Raw genomic sequence first — 25031 nt, 5'->3', positions numbered from 1 at the left:
CTGTAGCTCTCCCAACATTTTGTCACTTTACCTTCATGGCTTACTTTTTGTTGCCTTAAGATGAGGCTTGGTGCACCAGTGGATGCCTCAACTAGGTGCTGGTTCAGTTGCTCTGCAAGGGAAAATTAACAGGAGTAGTTGGACCTTATATTGACTAATCGTTACTAGATGGGAAAAGAAATATGAGCATACTCTCACCTCCAAATGCCAATGATTTTAGGCAGAACTAAGGAAATTAAAGCTGCGTGTCACCAGTGCATACAGGCAAAAAAGGATGATGCACTAGGTAACCCAACAGTTGCCCTAAATTTATATCTGTCCCAAATCTGTTGGCTGGTCTAGGCAGGAAGTGCCTCTCTCTGACTCCAGCCTTCACTTGCAATTCTAGGTCAGTCTTCAGGACAATTGACAGAGCCTGGAGGCTGGGCTCACAAACAGCTCAGCCTCACTCCACTTAGCAAATATATTTTGAAACATAAACAGTTCTGACATAAGGATTGCTTCCCTGATTTTTTTTTTCAATTAATTTTTCAACAGGAAAAAAAAAGTTTTTGAAAGTTTACTTTCAATTTTTAAATATTTTTAACTCCTCAAGCAGTACTTTGCATTGAGGACTTCTCCCAGGAGCATCAGGCAGCTCTGTGTCTCAAGCACAGAGGGAGCTGATCTGCCCCCTCAATGTCACCTGCTCCCTTGGCAACCGGCTCCTCCTTCACAGTCTGCTGTGACGTGGCTGCCCTTCTCTGACATCACTGTTCTGTCCAAATGGGCCTGGCTTGGGAGCAAGGGTGAGCAGAGGGGTAGTCAATGAACTTTATTAAGCATTTTGTAATTAAACACATATTAAAAATAAACAGTCAGAAATTAACAAAAGCATTCTATGCTATCTTGAGATGTCAACTTGATATATGTATTTTTATATATATTTATGTATTTATTATTATAAATAATTATATATTTATGTGTATATATGTATAGATATACATACACATGCACACTCGCAGGTCTTTTCTCTTTCAGTTGCAGTGTGTCTGTTAAAGAAATGCTTTTGAAATTTTTCATTCAGAGTTCTCCAAAACACGCCTCAAATTAATATATTACAGTGGGTGAGAGGGCGAATATGTAGGAAAATTGAACCATCTAAAGCTGGGCGAAGGCAGATGTCCCTTTCTAAGTAAGAATGCTGTGTAGTCCTGTGACCATGCCAAAAACTTCCAGCAAAGTAGGATGAGCTGCAAGGGAAGTAAAGGAGAGAGCAATAAAAGTTTCAGGAACCTCCTCCTCCCTCAGTGTGCTGCAGCTGATTCTAAGCATAGCATAGTTTCATCTTGACTCTTAATTGTAAGAATGTGGGTTTTTTGAGGAAAGACTTTTAAGGGTGAGAAAGGAATAATCTTTACTGTTCTGATAGATACCAAGAGTTCTAAAGGGTCTCTTTATGGAAGACATGAGGGAAAGAGAGAAGTTTAAAGGTGCCATGTATGATCTTAGCAAAGCGTTGCTCTTCCTGTTCCTTACAGCAGAACATTTTCTATGATGGCTGCATTTCCATGTCTGCGTGCTTTGGGTGTAGCAGATTATGCATGAAACTACTGATTTACTGTGAATTAAGAGAAAAGCAGATCTTTGACACTACAGCTGTTAATATATTTTTCTTTGATTGTGTTTAACCAAAACAAATAATGTTTCAAAAAGAGAAGAAATTATCTACCTATAGAAAATGAGAAAGATGTCCTAAACAGAATGATCACACATCTTCCTAAGTTTATATCAAAGAATATAATGTTCTTCATGTGAATTTGTTTCCTGCACCTATTCAGAATACATATTCATTCTGCACTGTGAAAAAGCCTGTTACCTGTATTGCAGCCACAGAGGCTATCCAGCCTTTTTATCAGGACATTGGGATGCTAAAGAAAGCAGTGGGCAATTAATGAAGTGTTGAATTTTCTTTCTTTCTTTTTTTTTTTTTGTCTTTCTCTTCTTGTCCTTGCTTATTCGAACAACTGGAAATAATAATAATCCCCCCCCCCCAAATATACCTTATCGACTGTATTTTTTTCCTGATTTGTAATCCCACTGTATACTGTAATCATAAGAGAAATTCAGCATTTAATAAGTGGCCATCATATTTCTTCTTGATTTTTTAGCTGAGAGATGTACATGTGCAAACACACCATACACTCACACAAAATGGTTAATATTATAAGCTAGCCGTTGCCAAACAGTGCAGTCTTGACCATGAAAATGTAAATTCTGAGTATAAAGGAAAATCGTGATTAGTCTTGTTTTATTTTTGGTGACCTGTGCATTCCAAAATACAGCAGTATTAAATTTTTAAACAATCTTTTTTTCCCCCTTTCTTTGCTGCCTAAGGATGACTTAAGCCTTGTGCTGTTGCCTAGCATAAATCCCTTCCTGCTTCTTTCCCTGATTTCCAGCAATAAGTAAGTGTCACTTCAGCTTCTGCCTGAGCACGACTGATTGGCATCCAGGACAGAAGGGTCTCTCTCGGAGACCGCATGAAGATACACTTCAATGTGAAAGCTCAGCAGTGATACTGAGCTTTCTTACTATGAGACATCTTCAAATAAAAATGAGTAGATGCTTAGCCTGCTTCCTTCACTGCTCTTGCCTTCCACTTGAGACTGCAGCTCGTGCCCTCACTGCTGTGGAGATTTTTGGGTGACAGCTACTCGTAGTCGATCCTCAGCTCAATGCCAGAGACAGTCCTTGCTGTCCATTCAAAGTATCAGGCTAAAGAAAAAGATCTGAGCCTTCTCCAGTCGTAAGCGGTGGACTCTGGCTCATATTACATCATTTGCAAGATGCAGCTCTTCGTCTGTAAACAAACTGAAAAGGGGGCTTTACTGTCAGTGAAATATCCAGACTCGAATATGACTTATAGCTGCTTTTATTTATTTATTTGTTTGTTTGTTTGTTTATTTATTTATCTGTTTTGGGGGCAGGTTATCTTGTCTTTTTTAAAAAACAGTGGAAGAACACCAAAGCGGGACTTTGAAAAATGTTACAATGTATAAATAGCACCGCTGAGAGCAGAACACAGGCTTTGTTGTGTTATCACACAGCAGATCCAACAATATACTACAGATCCATATTGTCAACTGAAATGGAAAAGAAAAACAGTTCAACAAGAATGCTTCTTAGGAAAACTACCCAATTTACTTGTGTGTGTCTCAAGGCCAAAGCATCGCATCTTTGCACAAATCATTCTTCTGTAGTGAGTAACAGCAATAGTTTTTCAAGTGATTTTCTGTTGTGTGTCATAACAGGCTTTCTATTGATGTTGCCAAAAAAGCCTCTACCATGATTTTAAACTAGAAAGGGGTACACAGTTTTTATTCTAGAAGAAAAAAAGTCATATACTAGATATATTATCAGTATTAAGCTCATAGAACCTGAGCAAATACACGTTTTCCATATTAGCAATAATGTTTTTCATTCTTTTGCTGTAGATTGCAAGGGTGACCCTTTTATTGCACTGTGTTTTGGACTTCTGAGATGACTTTTACCAGTTTTAGACCAAATCTTCCCACCCCAATAGACGAAAAGTATTCAGCCAATAACGGTCACTTTTTATTGTGTAACCATTACTTGGTTACTCTAGCCAATCCACAGATATTGGCTCAAGCATACAAGACCAATTAAAACAGGAACACTAGCAAAAAACCATAATAATACTTACTTCAATTTATTAGTTACGGTAAATGGCTTACAATAAACCAAAAAGCCGCTAACAGATTCTGAGACGGATGCATTGCTTCTGTACTGTAGATAATTAAGTGTTTTGGTGGGAATTTGGTTCATAGGACTGATATACAATTAGACAAATTTGTTCACATATCATGTTTCATTGAAGTCTGTATGAGTCTTCTATGCTTGGCAATGGGTCCTGATCCTAGATGCTTTTATGCCTGATTAATTGTCAATATTAGGCAGGAGTTTGCTCATTAGCTCCTAGCAGGGCACATCTCAAATTGCAGTGAGCTCCATTTAGAGATGATATGCTAACTGTTAATAAACTGCATGGATTGTGTGTGTGTGAATCTCAGTTAGCTGACTATATGCATGTACATATATAATACTTATATTATGCATGTATATACACACACACATAAACATACATACATGTGTGTATACATACACATGCACATATCGGTTTGCTCCCTGGAAGAATGGAATAAATACAAATTATTCCCCTGTATACAAGTTGTGGCTGCAAGTGCTGCTAACTTATTCAGGGCTCCCTAGTGAATAAAAACATCCCAACATAAATTTACTGTGTATTATTCATGCTACATTTTAAGTTTTCAATCTGTCATGTCAACTGCTTTAAATCATATCTAAACCAATGTGCTAAACAGACGTCACTTTTAAACAAAAGGAAGTAAATTAAAGAACATCTTGCTGTACAACAGACATTTGTTTTGTATATTCATTTCCCAAGGACTTCATTTCTTGATCAAGAGAGATAGAAGGTTGACAGAGAAGCAACTGATAATGCAAACTATTTTTTTCCAGATCAATTTTACCTCCTAACTAGTAATACTGCCGTGCTCAACAATTCAGCCTCAGTGATAAAATCTGACTATTCCCAGATCACAAAGTACTTATCATGTCTAAAAGGTAAATATGCTTTATTATCATAATTGTTTCTGCTCCTAGATTTTGAAACCTCTCCTGATAGCTGAAGATGAAGTTCGTATGACATTATTAGTAAAACTCTTTGGTCAACAAGCTCATGGGAATCAACAGCAAGTTACAAAAATGAATCAGCGAACTTCCCATTGTGAAAGATTGCGTGCTGAGCACGAGCAGTAAAGAAAGAAACACCGGAAAAGTAAAAAACAACAAAACAAACATTACCTATTTCACTCTCATGTGTGAGGGAACAAAGGTGTAGAAGTAGCAGTGAGGGCTATTCTTTAAGTGTAAAGCAGTGAACTAAAGCCGTGATCTAGCTGCTTTCAGTCTTCAATGGGACAATGCTGCCTCCACATTCTCCAGTGCTGTAACTACATTTCAGAGGTGACAATGAGATACTTGCATCAGGAGGCCTTCTGTAGCAATAAGGCTGAAGAGTTGGTACTCACAGTGCTCAAACATGAGAAGGGGCTGTTTGTGTGTTTTTTCAAGGAATTCTACTAAGAACCAAAGGTTACCAAGTTGAATCAGTAAAACAATCCTCGGATTAACTGAAAAGGAATACAGAAATATGAATACAAATAGCTACGCAGATCTCTGTTGGGAAATACAAGACAGAAACAAATGTAAGAAAATGGCCTTTCAAATAGCCAGAACAGGCACAAATTTGCTTTGATTTTTTTTACAGTATTTGTCAAATGTTGTCTTCCATTATCACCAACAATAGGGCATTGGCTCACATCTCCTGAAGCAAGCAACTGCTGCAGGATTGACTGCCAGGTAGGGCTCATCACACTTGGGAATAAGTAAGGCACCATGGTTATCTCCAAAATTGAAGCAGTTCCCAGAAGGTATTTTTTCAAGATGATTAGGTTTGAGGTAAATCTAATCCCCATTAACATTTCTTAATTTGTAACAGCTATTTCTTTGCTTCAGACTTTAACTTCTGCAGCTCTTACCACACTGAAGGAATACATTTGGGTGTAATGCAGAAATATCAGGTTTGGGGGGGGTTGATTTTAGAGCCAAAATTCTTTCTGCTCATATTCGAAGAATAGAGGAAGGCATTTTGGTGACAACCAGAGAAAACACGCCTGGATGGGAGACTCACAAGTCTTCAGTATCGTTCCTCCCATGTTCCTCCCATCCTTCCACACTGAGAACTGATGAGTCAAGGTACAGATTTGTTACAAATAGAAAGACATCAGGCACATCTTTTGAGAAGCAAGCTACAGAGTGGTAAAAGTCTCATAAATTAAGATCTTTACAGACCATGAAGAATCTGGAATCTAAGAGATTGCTAAAACCTCATTTGAGGTTTAATCTAAGGATTAATCTAAAACTGTGACTAACACACTTTGGGGACTTGCTGTTCCACCAATTATGTTAAAGCATATGCTAAAATAGACATGATCAAGAATATGTCTAAATATTCTATTAGGAGTTGGTCACTGCTGAGAAAGCATGTGTGGAGGGAATGGACTAATTATAGGAAAATGCTTCCTTCTTTAGGGGAATTAATTTTGGAAACAATAAAATCTTTTCCTTCATAATATTAAAAGTGAGTTCAATGTTCAACCACAATGTGAGGAATAAGCCTGCAAAGCACGGATACCTCTTTATCCAGGTAGGTTTTAAAAGTCAAAAGAAGAGTCACTGTATTTTTGATGACTAAAATAACCTAAAACCCTACAACATCTCCAAACTACAACTTCAGACACGTGGAGGAGATTAGAGTATGTAGTATTTGGTGGTTTACAGAAGACACTTTGAAAGGCATTACGTTTTCAGAAAAGTGTTGGACATTTTTTAAAATCAGGCAAATTTAAGGAGTTTCAAATGCAGCATTAAAATATCTCTCTGTCTTCAACAGACTATTGTCAGTAATTTTGTATTTCCTGAACTTTTCATAAACCTTATTTCGGGATCTTCCTCACTCTCTTTGAAATATTTTTTCAGAGTGTCACAGTGAGGATAATGCATACAACCTCTTTTAAAAACAGATTAGATTTTAGTTGGTTCTTACTTTTGCTCACTCAAAATGCTGCTAATTTACTGTTGTGTGTAGACAACTGCAACAAGTTTGACCAATAGAAGCAATAATTAAAATAGCAGGTAGCCTTCATTCATTACAAAATAAATTGTACCTTTTACAATTTGCTTAGCAGAGCAACGGTGAGAATAACTTTGCCCAGTTCCATATGGAGAAGCCTTTCTCTTCCTAAATCACTGACATGCTTTCACACTCCATGGTTCGCTGTAAAGCAGAATATGTTTCTGCATTAAAGGAACCATCTCCAGCAGTCCCCAAAGTAAATTATTCATTCATCCTGCTTAGCCCTGTTTCAGAACAAAAGCTTTTATGAGGACATACCTGCACTCAGTTTCCTTGTTCTTGGGCTGTAAGACTGGGCCATGTATGCCATTATTGTCATTACATGATGGTCATTACAACATAAGGAAAAAGAAATATTCTCACAAATTCTTCAGGAAAAGAATAAAGTCTTGAGCAAGAGAAAGACAAAACATTAACCCTAAACCTGAGGCTGCTTCAAAAAGCCTTTGGAGAAAAGAAGGATAAGTTCAAAAGAAGGATGAGTTTTCTCTATCTTGGCTGGTGGTAAAATAAGCCTAAGCGCAACTCTTTGCATGATCAACACTGAAGGACACTTAAAAAAAAGAAGTGGCAAGGGTCAAGACTAGCTGGGACTTTCATCTTCATCCCTGATCTTCTCCATTGATTTGCCAACTTGAAATACCTACTGCAGGATAATGACTGGTCCCCTAGAGGCATAAATGATTTTAAGATGTGAAGGTTGCTGCTCCTCACCTTCCTCTTAAAAAAAAAAAAAAAAAAAAAAAAGGTCAAAGGTTCTTGAATCAGATGACTTGTTGACAGCAAACATGGTATTTGGATTATGAGCACATCAGAGAAACATGTCAGTGATTTTTGCCTTAAGAAATGTGGAAGATAAATATGTAATCATACAGCACTGGAGCATATAGCACTCTGCTTTCCAACGGAGTGAAGCATTAGGTATTGAGCGCTAGTTGAAACAAGCTGATGTTTGGTGCTAAACATCAGCAGCTGGCCACTACCTGCAACACAAATTCCAGTACAACCAGCTGTACGTGCTCAGCTAGCACGCAAGATTCTGAACAGGAAAACTTTCACATGTAAAGTACATCTAAATGGAATCTGAGGAGAGAAAAAGAAACAAAAACTGAAAAAGGAGAAAAATGGATACAGCAAGCATAAGTGTCTCTCCCACTCCAGGTAGACACCATTTTCTGATGTGGTTCAGCACTAAGAGGAGAGGTGACTGTCCCTGCTGATAGGAGTCTCTGCTGGCCACATAAAAGGCTGGAGGGTCCTGATGCAAGATCATTGCTGATTAGTGCCTTTGCCTGAAGAATCATATTTGTTACTGCTGAATACTCCCAATGAATCATGTTTCCACAACGCCTGAGTACAGCACAAACAGCAGACCATCTCCATGCCTACTAAAATTTAAGTAACTTCTATTATACATCTTAACACCAGTCTTTTCTGTCCACCTAAGTGAATGAGAAGGATTAGCTGCTACTAATAAGGGTCCATGAAGAGAAATAACTTTTTTCCCCTAAACTACAAGACATTGGAAGAAAGAGCAAGAAGAAAAACAGGGAAAGTGTTGAACTTAATTCTGTGATTGAGCTTATCAGAATGCTCAGACAGTTATGACAGTCCATGCTCAGGACTTCAGATACCGTGTTTCATGTCAAGAGGGTTCTACTCAGATTTACTTTACAAAAAACTGTACTTGTTTGGATATTGGAGATGGATGATTATTACATGTCTCTTTCTTTCTTTCTTTCTTTCAGTCAGGCATCATTCTGTTAACTTCAAAAATTATCAAAAGTGTAAAAAAGTATAAAAGTAAAAAATATTTTTCTAAGGAAAAGAATCAACAATGGTTATATAGAAAAAGCTCAGGCAGGAACTGATATAAATTATGCTGACCATAAGGTTAAACAACTCTCTCCTATTGTAACTGGAAATTGAAACTAAAATCAGAACAAAATTTCCTGGTAGGAAGGGAGGGAATTTAGACCAGCTCAGATAGGAAAAAAAGCCTCTCTGAGTGGTTTAAGTAAAATGTTGCATATAACATCATTAGAAGCACAGTTGACATAATTTGCATGATTTATTAACTTTCATATGGCACTAGCTACTCATTCAAAGACAGGTTGCATAATCAAAATACCCACAGCCATTTTGGCTCTGGAGGTTTCCAAAATTCATTTACTTTGATTCTCAAGTAGTTTTTGCCTTTCCACTTCTCAGGTGATAGATACAAGTGGGCAGGATAAGTCTATACTGTTTCCTTATGGGGTATTATGTGTGGAATGCCTCTATTTCTGGGAAGGAGGTTAATGAGTGAGAAAAAAGAGAGACCGAACTCAGTCATAGTGATAACTGAAAAGGGAACATAATTCCAAAACCCAAACCCCATTTAAAATGCTCAGGGATTTTAATTTCTTTTATATTTTTATCAGTGTTACCAGCTGTACTTTTGCACTGCAAAGTTGTTTTTAAGCCAAAGCAGAAGATAAAATTATAAGATAAATGCTAAAATTAAAACAAGGAAGTCCTAGAAATCTACTAAGAAAGTCAATTGTTAAGAGCCTTCCTTGTAGTATTGACAAGTAAACTGTTCCCAGTAAGTTTGCCAAACTGCTCATAAGCTTTCATTCATGTAAACAGAGCCTTCCCCCAGTTTAAATTGCACAGTACAGTGCACAGGCATACTCAGGCATATTTCATCCTCCTTTCCACATGTATTACTGCATGCTTTTGTAGATCAAGCTCAGTGAGTGGGGGGTCCAAGTCTATCAGGTGCGAAACCACACTTCCAAATTCCAGTAAAGACACTGAAGCAAAGCAAAATTTGTCAGTGTAGAAATGTTGACTGGGTCCTCATGAACTCCAAGTGTATTATGTACAACTCCTTTGACCTCTCCAGAGTTTCTTCAATTTTACACTTGTTGGAGCTGAAGTAGAATAAAACCTTTTTTTTTTTTTTTAAATTTCTTCTCCAGTTACTTATGCTTCATTGTCTACTTTGGCAAGAAGAGTACTTCCCAAAGAACAACTCTTCTGTGCATTTTTCCATTCTTCAGTTGCACAAAACATAACATTTTCTAAAGAGTTTACATACTTACACTGGATCTAGTTAAATGGTCTCAACCTATTTGCATAGACAGAGAAAACTCATTTCTATGGTAGCAAAGGTATTCTCTCTTTCTCTCCAAAACTACCCTAGGAAACGGAAGGTACTTTCTTATACATTTTATTTTGGAAGTATGAAATCAGGAGAGAAGTAATCAGAGTAATCAGTGGAAGTCTAACTCTTCCACTTACCAGAAAATAAGGAGAGACAGGAATAAACTAATGTACATTAACTTATGACCTCCCCCTTGTTTTAATCTTATATAGAGAGAGGCAGAAACAGTATCTATCCATCTTAAGAACGTCCTTATGCAAAATGGATATAGCAAAATATCAAAGATCTGTAGCAATGAGAAAAATCCTGGATGTAAATTCCAGCGGCTGATTTACATTCAATAGATTTCTTTTCCATTTGCCTCTCAGATTTTATTTACCCTTTTTCCTACAACTTTTATCATATGAAGCTTTCTTTAATTTCTTTATAAAGAGAGTTACTTGAAGTGAACTGGGCCATCAGCAAACACTCCTACCCTGGGGATAGTGCAGTGCAGAATTTCCTTGGGGAGATCACGGAGAGGACCCTGGCTCTGAGTCACATCAGAGATCAGCTTGGGCACTCCACTTCCCTCGCTGTGCACGGCTCAAGCAGCAGAGATGCTGGCATCTTGGTGAGGGCACAGATTGCTGTTTTCCCGTGGCTTTTTCCCTGTGCAAAGCAGACATGATGGGAATTGCATGGAGGCTGCTGCCTCAGCTGCAGAAGTTGCAGCTAAACAAGCATGCAGAAGTTACTCACGCAGTCAGTCATACTGACTAATGGAGGGGCTGACAATAGTCTGACCTTTAAGGAGCAGCTGTCAAAAGAAGGAAGTCAAAACCATCCATTTTCCAAAAACAGTGGCACAAGGATACAAAAGGTGTTAAGGTGCACGTGCAGTGGACTGTGTCCTTAAGTTCTTCCAACGTACAGACGACATGTTATTACCACTGGCAGTGTCTCCTCTCACTCTCACCTACATCAAATCCTGCAGGCAGCCTAATAGTTTGCATGAAGAATACTATTTCAGGAGGATATTTAATGTACTTAATTTATGAATCAACAGATCTTTTTCTTTGAGAAGCACGCATAATAAGTAAGCAACTTATGTATGCCAATTTGCACAGAAAACCATAGGTGTTCCAGAAACGGAAGAATTCTGTTGATGTCCATGGGCCACAGGACAGGAGCCATGCGGCAACATCTGTTTTGGGATCTTGTCAGAATACAGGCAACCATTCAGTGCTGGTTCCTCTCTTCCAACCTCACCTAACACAGATGAGTAATAACCAGCTATTACTACCACAAACCAGCTGCTTGAAGACTCTGAAACAATGTGGTGGCTTCGTTGCATGTCAGAGAGGCTGCGCAGCTCTGCAATCCAGCTTCGCTCTGAAGGCTGGGCACCAGGGACAAATCCAACTCCAAAGACCACAGAATCGGCTTCTCAAAGTCACGATTCATGCACATTACCTAGCAGAAGTATGGCACAATGTATGCTCATCTTCTGAAGGACTTCAGTGTAAAGGCATACTCATCTCTGGCCTTTCTCAATTTGTAAATTAACTGTTGGTTTTCGTTTTCCTTAAGATTCCTTTAGGTCATGCAGGGCATGCAAGGATCTAGTCTGAAGAATAAGAAATTAATGGCAGTAGCAAGCAGATATAGATAATGAAACTCTGTGACAGGGCTACTATTTTCAGAATTATCTTCAAATCTCATCACATCTCAAAACATTTTTTTTCTTTCAAAAGCATACATAAATATATATATACGCACACGCACAGACGGAGAAAGGAAGCTATCCAAACTTTAATGAAATTTGGCTATTTCTTTTCAGGCTAAAGCAGAAAAAGATTTTTTTTTTCATTGCATTTAGATATTTATCTGAGCCAGAGAGAGTGGATAATCAGTAGTTTCATAGAGTTTGTGGTCCCAACTTCATTAAAAACATTCAAGCAGACTACTAAAGTCACTGCACTTTCTGACACTGTTGTTTACAAATAAAGATCAGGAACACAGGTGTTTTTGAAAGAAACTCCTTCTTCCTCTGCAAGGTGAATTTCCCTGAATGTTTTTTAATGTCATATTATTAGGGACAGAGATGCTCTACAGAGATAACGCATGTTATATGACAGGAGACAACGTGACATTAAGCTGGCATAAACATGATTATTGCCTAAAATTGGTCTTAGGACACTTTTAATGATTGATCAAGTACATCTTTTTAGGATTTCAAATGAATCTGCTCAGATCCTATAAATAATGTTTTCTTTTAAAATGTAAGTTATTTTCCAGCTGCATTCTTCTGTGGCTGTCACTGTTCAAACATCTTATTTAGAGAGCTAAGGAGATGATAGCTCATCACGTAGGTAGTCCTGCATGTCATTTTGTTTTCTTGTCATAGATTATTTTATTGTGTACCTCACCTACTTTCAGGCAAACTTTGCTCCAGTTCACACAGTGCTAACTGCAGATTTCTGCAAAAACATATTTGATCCTTGTTCACACAAATGAATAAGTATTAATTTCATGCTCCTTTTTAGCATTTAATAATGTTACTCTTCCATGTCGGTTTTAATTTAGAATTTACCTTATGCATATATATAAATATTTTGTGAGGCTGAGACCGAATTCTATCCTTATCTGTAAAAATGAAAAAAATGTTGAAGAACACAAACCAGTTCTTACTGACAAAGAATTTCTAAAATAAGCTGCAGCTTTGTGTATTGACTTTTAGTTGTGAACAATAGTAAGTGTAAGATAATTCAGCCTTTACAACCAGTACAGAAAGCCAAATCTGTCTCATTTTCAGCATTAGGCAATACATGAAACCCACCTGGGGATCCTGGGAAAGCCCATTCACCACTCACTTTCAGCTTCGTTTTGTTTTTCTCCTCCCACCGCCCGGCCTACATGAACTCTGAAGGACATAAAATCCTTCTCGTTTTCCCACCTGTAATGAAGTATACCGAAGCAAAAGCCCTGCTAGAAGAACTCAGTTACAAATGCTCTCTTAACCCATTACAACTGCAGCAGTCACGTAAATTGGATGTAGGCGCCGTGTTGTTTCACTTTAAATACGCTCTACCTGTAGAGGTTACCCTTTAAGCTATCTTCTGTTGCCACAGGCACACTAGGTTGAACAGATCTAGCTAAACACAAACAAGGCAAAAATAAAACGTGTGAACCTGTGCCTTGAGAAAAAGACACCCTGCCTTTTCCAAGGATTCCACAGAATGAGCATTTTTGACAATATTTATATATGCTGGGTTTTCAACTCTACCTTGGACCTCCAGTGTACAACGATTCTACACATACACACCCACTCCGTACACACATTGGCATATGGTATTTACAGTACACCTTCCATATTATCATATAACTTTCTTATTTCCCACTATGAAACACAGAGAAAATTTATGCCGTGTTACATACAGTATGCTGTGTTCAAGTGAACCTTACTACATACAAAGTTTCAAGAGCAGGTCTGTGCGAATCATTAACTTTTCAAAAGGCACCAGTTCCCTTCTGTCACTAATGACATGCGTAACAATTTAATGTAATGCTACTTTTAATTATCAGAGCCCTTTCTTTTAAATATCAAATTTCCCTCTCTAAATTGTCCTGAGTTCTCTTTACAGTCTCATCTGTCACTGTAAATGTCATCACTTTATTCCTCCTTTGGATGCAGTGACAGGCCCACTCTTATCCCCAGCTTTATCTCTTTTTCCATCCTTTATTGTACTACAAAGATCCCTCTTTCATAGTTTACAGCTGTATCCGCTTTCCACACGTGGCAAATGATTGCCTCGGTAAAGGTATTTTCTGTTTCAATCTTGCATTTTCCCAAGGGAGAACAAAAGGGACAAGCTTTCTGGAGTTGGTTTCACTGAGAAAATTGTTTAGAATTGCCTCATTCCTCAACAGATTAACGAATGCATACAATCCCGGCTTAAGTGCTATTGTACAGCACAATTTGTCCATTATACTTTGTCCTTTCCATTTAGAAAACCCCCTCACCAATTAAAGTAATACAGCCTTCCAATACCTGCTCCCAATTAAATCTGAGCTGTATTACCTGCCTTGATGCAGCTGGTCACAGATTCCTACCACTTACTAGCATTCATTAGCCCTATTCATTATAAAGGGGCTGGTGGCAGGAATTCAAGCTACTGGCTTTATTCAGGGGCCATCAAAATTATCAGCTTTCAGCACAAGGCCCCAATAAGAACAGGATTAAGTGAAGGGAGAGGGAATTCATACAGTAGCGAAATGTCATTGTTTCTACTTTGCTCGTGTCTCTTGTAGCCCAGTGCATCAGGAGCATCCAGTGGGTGTACAAAAGAAGACAGCTGGTCACAATTGGAAGAAAGCCTTTCCCTCATTTGCTTTCAGCGTAGCTCCTAATTTTGTTTTCTGGTGCCTCTTGCCTCCCAGCCTCCTTACCCCAAAAGGTAGCCCATTGTCTGATCTGGAGCCTATTTACAGATGTGATCATTAACCACTTAAGGTTTGCTGCTGCAGACTGGCTCGGTACAGTTTAAAGACACCATTTCACTTACTGAGATGAAAAAAACCCACATTTTTCTGGCAATATGAAAAAAATAGCCAAATTGCTGAGGTTCACCGCCCACCATTATGGGGCTTTCCCAGGCACGCGGTGCTCCTGAGATGCTCTGCTAGGTGACAGCGTGCAGTGTGGCCAGGTGCCCAACGGGATCAAAAATCATCATCTGCTGCTCTCAAGCGGTTTAAGTGTCAGGGCCCACCCTGTAATCAGAGCTTCCAGGATTTGCTGGGCGGTGGGGGTAGTAAGACAAACAGCCACACTAGAAGCTTTGGGGCTGTCACAAGCAGAGGAATTTGGGGGGAGAGAGGGAGAATTACTCTCTCCTGGTACTCAGAGGTGGCACAAAGTTGTTGTGCCCCAGCTCTGCCCGCTCCAGAGAAGACTGTGGCCACGTCGTGGCCCGCTGCTGGCCTGTCTAAGGATGGTGCAAGCAGGAAGATTAAAAAGAGATGGGAAACAATAATATTACTTGTGAAAGTGGTGAATGGAGAGGCTTGAAAAACTAGCCAAATTTTGGACCAATTTGAAACTAATTCTTTACTGCAAACACTCATCTCTTATCAAGGATCAGCAACATATGCATATCCATAGCATTTTTTAAGGTGGTGGAGGATGTATATTAGTGTTTTCCTCTCAATTAACTTCTAGGCAATTTTCCCAGCTAAATACATAACATCTTTGGCTACGTGCCAACCAAAACCTTAAGACCCAACACTAAATTCTGTACTTATACAGGCAGCTTAGATTTTCATGCGGTGAACTGGAAGAATGCCAGTAACTCCCACCATAAACCTAGCAGTAGGAACACTATATATTTTTTTTATCAAGAAACTCTACTTTACTTTTCCAAGACCACTTGAAAACTGCACCATTTTAATGTTCCTTTAGCACAAAATAAAAGAAAGATTTAACCTGCTATTAAATTAACCCAATTAGCCATTTATTTCATGTAACCTTACACTTCTGAAGGCATTAAATCAAACACACCAACATGTGGAGATTTTTTTTTGTAAGTTATGGTAATTACACACTGCACGCTAGACAATAAATTTCTCGCTAGCCTTTTGCCCTATTCTTTCTCTCTGGAAGAAGATTATTAGAACAGAAACGTTTCAAGACGCCTCCTCGTATACCTCCTATAACACTGTATTGGAACAAGATGGAAAATTTATGCACTTAAGGAAAAAGAAACAGAGAAAAATGACAGGGGGTGGGGGGGAGAAAAAACAAAAGGAAAAAAGAAAATAAGGTAAAATATTTCCAAAGGACTGGCTTCCAGGCATGACAAACTGAAGTGCTCATAAGACTAGAATCTTTGCTGGCACTGCCATTTGATACGGATCGCGCACCAGAGGCCACTGTAGCTGGATGCTACACTTTTTTCTAGGTTTTTTTTTTTTAGGGGTAGGGAGAGAGAAAACCCAATTCAAGGAAAACCTGGCAATAATTCAGAATCAGAATCCTCAAATCTAGCTCTGCCACATCCACGAACAGAGAAGTCCCAGATCCATGTGCGGCATTCCTGCCCCATGGCTGCCATGTAAGCAGGGTGTTGCCTGATGCCCCAGCCCCCCCTTGCCCTCCAGACAATGCCTTTGGCAGCTGCGTTGCCTCTGCCGGTACCCTGTGCTTGCCGGCAGGCCCCTTCGTATGTTGGTGCCATTTTGTCCCATCTGCAGACCGCATTGAAGCAGGTTTATCCCCGAGCAGAGAGCAGAGGGTGCTCCAGGACCACAGCCTCCTCCGCGGCGGAGCAGCATCCCGCCGCACGCTGTGCCTGCTCACAGCCCTGGCAGGAAGACTGTCAGCAACATATTGGATATCCTCACAAAGCAGAGAGAGTGCCCTCCTTGGTTCTGTTTAGATATCTTTCATGGGGCTTACTTTCAAGGATGGCTCTGACTTCTGACCCCGCTGCAGATGGCGTAACTGTTGCCTTGGCAGGCTGCCACTCACTTCCGGTTTGCAGTCTCACGTTCTCTTCCCTTTACATCGTGGGTAACCCTGCTCCCTGCTTGTAATTTCTCCTTCTCCTTTTTTCTCCCCCCCCCCCCCCCCCCCCCCACTTTTGTTCTAGTTCCCTGGCAGGCACAGCTCCTTGGCTCCAGAAGCTTGTTAGGTATTTGTCACTGAAGATTTTATTCTTCCTTCCATAAAGTTCACTCTGATGACGAAACTAATGGAGCACTCAAGATATTCTAGCTAAAGGCAGCCAAAAGAATGGATGAAGCATCTTTCCTTTTTCTTTTTTTTTCTTTTTTGTCTTTTTCTTTTTTTTTATTTTCTTTTTTTTTCCTAGCTGTCAATGTTTTAATTTCTTAGTTAACTTCACTTGTAACCCTACTAAGCACTAACAATCTTTTGAATCTTATGTGGGTTTTTAAATATGAAGGGCTTTGTTATCTTCACAGACTTTTCAAGATAGATTGATAAACTGTAAATAGTAAGAATTTGATATGGCAGCTTGAATTGATATATCTAGAAGACTTTTTGAAATAAATTACTTCCAAGCAATTATCAGTTATTAACCCTTCAGGTATCACACAATACTCAGTAGTGTAAAATATGAACAGTTCATCTGAAAATACATAACCATTACTGTTTAATTCAAATTCAGTACTGGAGAAGTTCAATCCTTTCCATTTTGTTTCCTCCTTATGATGAAACTTTTTCACCTCAGTTCCTTACTTCACCTTTATAAAATACTTGCCTCTCTAAAACATGCCCTCTGCAGTTCTGGATTTACATCTCTTGATATTCAAAGGTAAACCTTTAAAATTTTAACTTCTGTAATATTTAGGATCACATTTTTGATACAGAATTGCACTGTACCCTACATAAAGACCCTCGGTCTTGGACTACTGAGAGCCAGGTTGAGATTCCAGTTTCCCAGTTTCTTCCTAAACAAGCTGAAGTGGGGAGGGAAGGGAATGAGAGATCCAAATTGCCACACCTTTGGGTGATGGAGGAATTCATAGAGACGTCTTGAGAAAAGTGTCAAATTTAGACGAAACTGGACAAAAAGGGGAGATGTGTTTGTACATGTGTTTTGCTGCTCCGAGATGCACTGTTGCAGAGTATACTGCTTCCACCTTTCTTGGGATTTTCATTTAATCCTGTAAAAACAAGGCTTGGAGTGTTCATAAGAAGGTAGTTCTTGAGCAGAGGACAAATATCAGAATTTCCTCAAAGGAGAGTGAAAAACCTCATTGTGGAGTAACCGTCTTCCAGATTTCTGTTACCTAGAACATTTGATGCTGTCATGTGGTCTGATTCTCTAGCAGCTAATGGTTCCCAAGTAACTCAAAACATTCTCATCTTTTAGCTAAACAGACTTCTTAGTCAGTTGAGCCTGAGCCAACAGCTCTGCCTCTGCTAGGTCATCTTTTCCAGACACTGGGTTCTTCTGATGAGGATGAAGGCAATACCAAATACATGTGTGTCAGCTACATCTTTGTAGCACATAGGTTTGTGCTATTATTGCCTCTCTTCAGATTACTCCCGGTTTCACAAAGCACTGGGTAAACTAGCGAGAATTTCCCATCTGTCTACTGTATTTATTTATAATTTCTGGGTCACTTACACACACACACACACACACAAAGTAAAAAAAGAGAACGAACAAAACACACTTTCAGAGTACTTCTTATCAAGGAACTACTTCCATTTATCTGCATTGCCAGGGCTGTCCTCTCTGGTGTGGTGAACAGGAGCTTTGAGGTACCATTTCCAGCCTCCCTGGATAACAGTCTTAGCTGTTGTGGCACTGCCGCTCTATGGTTTTGAATTTTCGCCCATATCTAGAGCAAGTCTTTCCTTACGCTTGTAGGTATGGAGTAGCTTCTTCTAACATCTACACTACCTCTTGACTGGAATGTATTTTATCTCCAGCATATTTGGCTGTTCAGAGATTTGTAGGGTAACAGTTGGTTTTCTTACATGCTGTTGTCACCCACTGGAGGTGATCTTGCTTGCAAACTGTGGTCCCTTGGGGATCTGTGGCCTTAGTCAAACAGGTGTGCACTTGCTGTCCGTTTCATATAACCCATTCAGTTGTGTGCTTGGCTATCATGCCACTAATTGTTGGAATTCACTTTGGAATACCAGAATTTCCCATGAAAATTTTCAGTGATGTGCAGATACTACCTTACAATGATCTTGATCTTCTTTCATCTCTGCAGAGCAGTGGTTGTACTTGGCAGCTCCACATGGGAAGACACTACTCTGCAGGTAGTACTGATACAACCTTTCTGCTCCTCAGTCTGTGCCCAAATGAAACACTGGTTTTCACAGGTATGATTAGATGCTTTACAAAGCTGAAGTAAATATTTTCACTGTCCTCATTTTCCTTGACTAATGTCTCCTTGCATACTTGTACATTTTTTCTGTTATGGTTTGGACCATTGATATGCTTTCGACAGTGAGCAAAACAGTCTGTGGGTTCCCTTGATTTTCTCTGGAAGTACTTTTTTCTCATCTTCAGCATTACTCTGTCAACTGTGCTTTCTTATTTTAAAAAGTCTGTGTGCAAAATAAAGGCAAAGATGTTACACCTGTAATAGACCAACTTTATCAGGTCTTTTGAAAGCTTCTTTGCATTATTCTTAGGTTCTTATCTCTAAGAGAATAGCTCAAAATCTTGTTTGTAGTAACACGTACCGTAAGGTCTCCAAGCCATTTTGATGTACATACTTTCTTTCTGTGAAACGACATGAAAAATGGCCTGCTCTGGGATTTATCCTTTTTTTATGGCTTCTGTTCACCTTCAACTTGTATCTCTCTGTGGCTTTAAGATCATGTACAGAAGTTGTGGTTGTGCGGAAGTTCGATCCTTGTCCAGAATGCTAAGATTTTGTAAAACGCTACAGGTCTTGCTATTCTACCATGTATGAAGATGAAATGTGATGAAATTTTTGACTTTCAATGACAAGGAGAAACCTTTTTTTTTTTTTTTTTTTTAAATTAAAGAATAATTATTTCTGCACTGGCATCAATACTCTCCACCCGTACACACAAAATTGGCCAAACTCTGTCACACCAATGGTCTATTTCCCATCTCCAACTGTGCGCAAGAGCAGACACCTATAGAATATTATAAGAACAGGGCAAGCAGACTATGATACTTCGCAGCCCCTAGCACTGGGACATGTTGATCCATGGATGGTAGCTTTGTTCTTAATAGTCCTTGATGGATTTTTCTTCCAGGAATATGAATGCATCTAAACATTTGGCAACTGTAACATCCTATGGCAAAATTTCTGCAATTTAACTATGCCTACCTTTACATTTCTGGCAGTCTTGTCCACAGTTCACCATTCCTTTTGAATTTTTGTCATGTAATTCTTTGATGCTGTGTTTTCAAATACCAGTTGTATGAATTTGCTGCATTTTTTAAATTTGTATTTCATGTATCTTTTTTGTGATAGAGCACTGTCTTCAGAAAGGAGTGTTGAAAATAGCTAAATTGCTGGCCTTTTTTTCCAGGCTTATCATAAACAGTAAATAAATTTTCTCTGTGGAAACCAAGATGGACAGGTTGCTGGGTTTTGTTTTGTTTTCCCAATGATTGGTGCATGTTTGGACTTCCCTATTTTCTACTGGATTTGCTGAACTGTGCTCCTCCATTGGTTCCTTCCTCCACTGGAAGATCATGAGCTTCATAGTGCGTCCTCCTTCTCCCCAGACTTTGAAAGACATTGTCACATACAGAAATGTTTGCATATACATAGCTGTCTTGAATCTGCAACATGCTCATAGATAATACATGACTCATTTCAAAAAATAATTTCTAATTCTTCTCCAGGGCACCATGCCTTTCTATGGATTCTGGTATCAAGTCTCAATATGGGTTTGATGACAGAATTTACCTTTTGATATCTTTTATTCTCTTTGCATTTAACATTTCATTCACCCACTGTGTATAACAGATGCTGTCCACATTCTGCCAGACTCATGAATGCAGACATTATTTCTGCTGTGCAAAGAGGTAGACTTTTCCTATGGTTTTTCTCTGGAATGTCACTCATTCAGTACCAGTGTCAGCTGTAAATGTTAGTATTATTTCTTCCAGAAACTGTATCCAGGAAGATATTAGTTATCAGAACAGTAGTACCAAGGCATTTAAGCTCACATCATCATTTTCCTTTTTATTCTGTTTTGTAACCAAACAGTATCATTGTTGCTAAAACTCTCTCCTTGTAGGTGTTCTCCAAATGTATTACTCCCACTGCTTCACTGTTTGCCTATGTGATGTACTCAAACATAATGTCTAATGTAATTATCCTCCTTAGGCATGGGCGTTTCTTTTCCTTTGCATGGTGCAATTCACTACTATCGCAAATGTGCATCGATGGTTTCTGTCACTTTCTTCAACAGAAATACTACACAGATCTGGCATTCTTGTCCTCACTATGAACTCCTTTTTGGTGGAAGTCTGTATTTTATCACATCCTGACATTTAGGTATTGGTACTTCTAAATAATGTCATATCCATTTAGATATCCACTTTGGCTAGGTCAAATACTTTGACTATCCTATTGAATTATTCTTCTAATACTTGTAATTTTCCTCCAATTTCTTTTGATTTGGATCCCATATAGTACAACTCTTATGCAGTTCCATTTTTTAAGATGGGAGGGGGGTTCAATCTAGTGGGTCAGAGAACTCTTAGCTATTTTAATGGGACATTTTTCTAAATTCTCCTTACATTTCCCCCCCTTTTTAAGTAGGAAAATGTTTCAGCTTTCATTTTTCAAGACAAACAATCTCAAATAGGTTAAACATCCTGTCCGTTTCTCCCTCTGCTTCAGTGAACTTACAACTAGCAACCCATGCACTGTAGATACTGCTGCCATTTCGCATGGTACATAATAGCAAATGAATAGCTATTTAGATTTGCAGATTACTTATTAAGAAGATATGATAAAGATATCATCTCATTTAATTCTTTCTATCCTTAGTCCTATCTTCTGATTAGTTTCAGTAAGCCATGCTTTATTTCAAACACCGTGAATTATTTTTATTTACACTGCTCACATAAATGTGGAATAAATAGAGAAGGGCACACTAAAAAAAACTTTAGACAAATAATTTGAAGTACAGCTTCCCTCTCAGCAGCTGAGCTGAATTCAGCACAATGGGGAGAGGAGAAAGGGAGATTTCTGCATGAAGAAGAGTCCTAGTGTCACCCTTTTGCCTCTTTTATCAGAGGTGTCGTTAGTTATCAAAACACTGCATTAACATTGTACAGGTTTATTTAAGCGGTTTCACATAGGAGAAAGGATGGCTCTATATGTAGTAGATTAGAAGATGAGGAGAAAACACTGTCTGGAACCCAATCCAGAAGAATAGGTGGATCTAGACCACTGTCTCCCTCTTGAGGGGTATTTTTGAATATATGTATGTGTGTATACATATATGTATGTGTGTATATATAGACATATCCATATACACATACATATATATTGCATATTTGTGTTTATACATACACAGATACAGCATGGATGAACTACTACAAAAATTCGTTAGCCAAGACAAATGGGTATTATTTCAGAGATGGTTGGAAGGACCAAGCCTTCTCTTCATGGAAGGACTTCTGTCACTTCTCATGGGAGCTATACAGTTTAATCAGTTTGATATACATGTGCAGTCATTTAGATTCACACATCTTCTGCAACTTTGACTCACACTTTCTCTCTCCTGTTCTCTATTTTGACAATTAATGTGTTTTGCTACTGAAGTAGCTCATACATGCAGGATCATTTTTCTCCCATGACACTCAGCTCACCATCCGTTTCAGCTGTGTTACTTATCTCCCACACCTTATTGCTTCTCTGAAGAAAAAAAACTGGGAAAGGAGTGAAGTTAATTGGAATAACAACAACAACCACCACCACGTGGAAATGGGTAAGAAAGAAAAAAAGAAAAAAGAAAAAAAGGACAACAGCAAAAGGTACTGTGGGAGATGTCAAGAAACTAGAGATGTCATCCTTTGAGATGATACAAAGTAAGGATAGGTTTTATTTAGGCACTTTGGGGACATTTTTTTGCTTTTTATTTTTTGATTTTCCATCTCTATGTAGACCTTTAGTTAAAAATAGTTGCAAGACAGCAATATCACTACTGCTATTTCCTCTTCAGAGATGGATTTCTTCAGTCAGTTCTACAAAATCTGTTCTACATAACTTTGCTCTGCTGGCATTACTTGCCATTATACCTTACTCATAAGGTTTTTTACCTAACTCTTAGATTTACTCTCTTAAATCAGTGACATTAAAACTGCTGAGCCTTATATCTATGCCTCACATTCCTTTTGGTAGATATGGCCAAAGGAAGGTCTAGTTAAAGACATTTTCTATCATCTTGCATGCACAACAAATGTTCAGGAGCGTGAGCTAGTATCCTCATAAAGTTATATGTCTTTGGCCATCCACCAGAATGCACAATCTGTGACTGTAGCTATTGGGACCTGCACATCAGCTTGTTTGGCTTCAGGACTGCTGCTGCTGGAGATGATCCCGATATAGGCACATAAGATATGAAATGCACCTTTTGATCTCTGTTACAGGAACTGCAGGAAACCAGTTTTAACTAGGCGTATAATAGGTCAAAATGATCAAAAGGGTGGAAGAGGAGTTAACTAATAAAAGACTGTGACCCACTGCTCAAGGCAGGTAGCACTACATGTCAAGACTGCGTAGAAGACAGGTGTTAAAAGACCTCAGTTCCCTGACATACGTAGGTTTGATCTTCCACAGGTGTAATGATTTTAATCTCTGTAGGATGCCCATTCATCATCATCGTTCCATTCATCACTGCTGAAGATCAATGGACACATCAGTTTTAGGCCAAACACAGCATATGCAGTAACATATCGAACAAAATAGCACATGAGGGAGGCAGAAGGGAAGAAGAAGGGGGTATTCATACTGCTTAGCATTCAATGCTTAACTTACTTAGAAAACCAATTTTTCTAATCACTCAGTGTAGAAAGACAGGTTATCCCAGAGCAAAAGCCCTTACAGAGGTGTCCAGAACAAAACCTCATGGTGCCACAGAAGAAGAGAATGTGGCAAAATACTCTAAACTCCCACTGCTACTATCTTTCCATAGCCCCACGGTGAGGGCAAGAAGGAATAGGGACTAGTGCATGCTCAGTTTCAGATGTTCAGGGTCACAGCTGCAAAAAATAAATAAAAAGAATCAAGCACACATACAGCATTAAGAAAAAGGAGACTCCAAGGCCCCTTCCTTAATCTTGCACTATAAATCCTGTTGCATATATTTTATTTGGCAGCAAGCTATTTCAATATATAACACTGACATTTTTCAAACAAGTCAGCTCTGATTTCGAACACTGAAATGCTAAGGATGATGGTATCTTCACCTTAATTCTTTACTCCTGATTAGTCTCTGTGATAACAGAGGGGTTTTTTTTAATTTTCATTCCTATTTTTAATGTTTCTGTAAGTGCAACAGACACTCAGCTTCATATTAAGAGTCACAAAATCTGTTAAACACTTACTGATATAAAATCAATGATTAACAAAACCTTTGCACACTGGTGATGCCTTTAATAATTATTTCACAAGACTGGACCCAGGTGTCATGATAATTACAACCAATAATGGCTCTAATACCTTTTGAATTGATTACCATGGATCTGTTCATACTTGTCAAGACAAAAATAAGCCAAAGACTACTGCAGATATTCTGATTTGCACCTGAAAGTTTTTCAGTGTTTAGAAAGCCCCAGTAAATTAGAAGGAAGTCTAATTGTGTGCATTTTTGCCCAGGCTTTCTAAAATAGACATGAATACTGCATGACACAGGCAATATTTATAAAAAATACATAAAAATAACTAATTCAATTTTACATGATGAATGATAAAAGTAACAATAAGCTGTGAACAGCAACACCACTTAGGATAAAAGCAAGATAAAATTCAGGCGTAGAAATTAATTATCAAAAGTAAAAATTACCTTTTCTCCCTTTGAGCCAAGTTGCTTAGGATTTGTCCTTGGAAATAAGCATACTGGGTACCGCGCAATAAATGAATCTGAGAGTGGTATCAAATTTCAGTAGTGTCTCATTTGCTAGTACAGAATTAAGTAGCAGGGGATCTTTTGCCACATAACTGAATTCAGTCATTTGCTCCTCTACAATGTTTTTGGAGTTTAGAGGTGTTTGAATAATATTTCAAGTTATATTATTACGGAAAGCACTTATGCTTATGATACCCTCAGCCATGGTAATATGTGGATGATTTACCAACCAAGTGATGAAAAAGCATGTGTACTGTGCTTTGTTACAACCATGTACATGCTGTAACATGGGTTGCAACATCCGGTTGAAATATTTATATTTCAAAAATTCTGACATTCACATTCCTGGTAGTAATAAAAAAAAATGCCTAACCTCTTAAACAGTACTTCACATCTTCACTTTTACACACTTAACTAATGAGACAGCAGCAATGTATTTGTGTAACATTGATTCAGCAATATAATGGGGAAACCAATTCATTAAGGCCTACTTTTATCTC

This window comes from Grus americana, chromosome 1 (genome assembly GCF_028858705.1).
Source record: "Grus americana isolate bGruAme1 chromosome 1, bGruAme1.mat, whole genome shotgun sequence".
Taxonomy (NCBI): Eukaryota; Metazoa; Chordata; class Aves; order Gruiformes; family Gruidae; genus Grus; species Grus americana.
Note: the sequence above shows the minus strand (reverse complement) of the source record.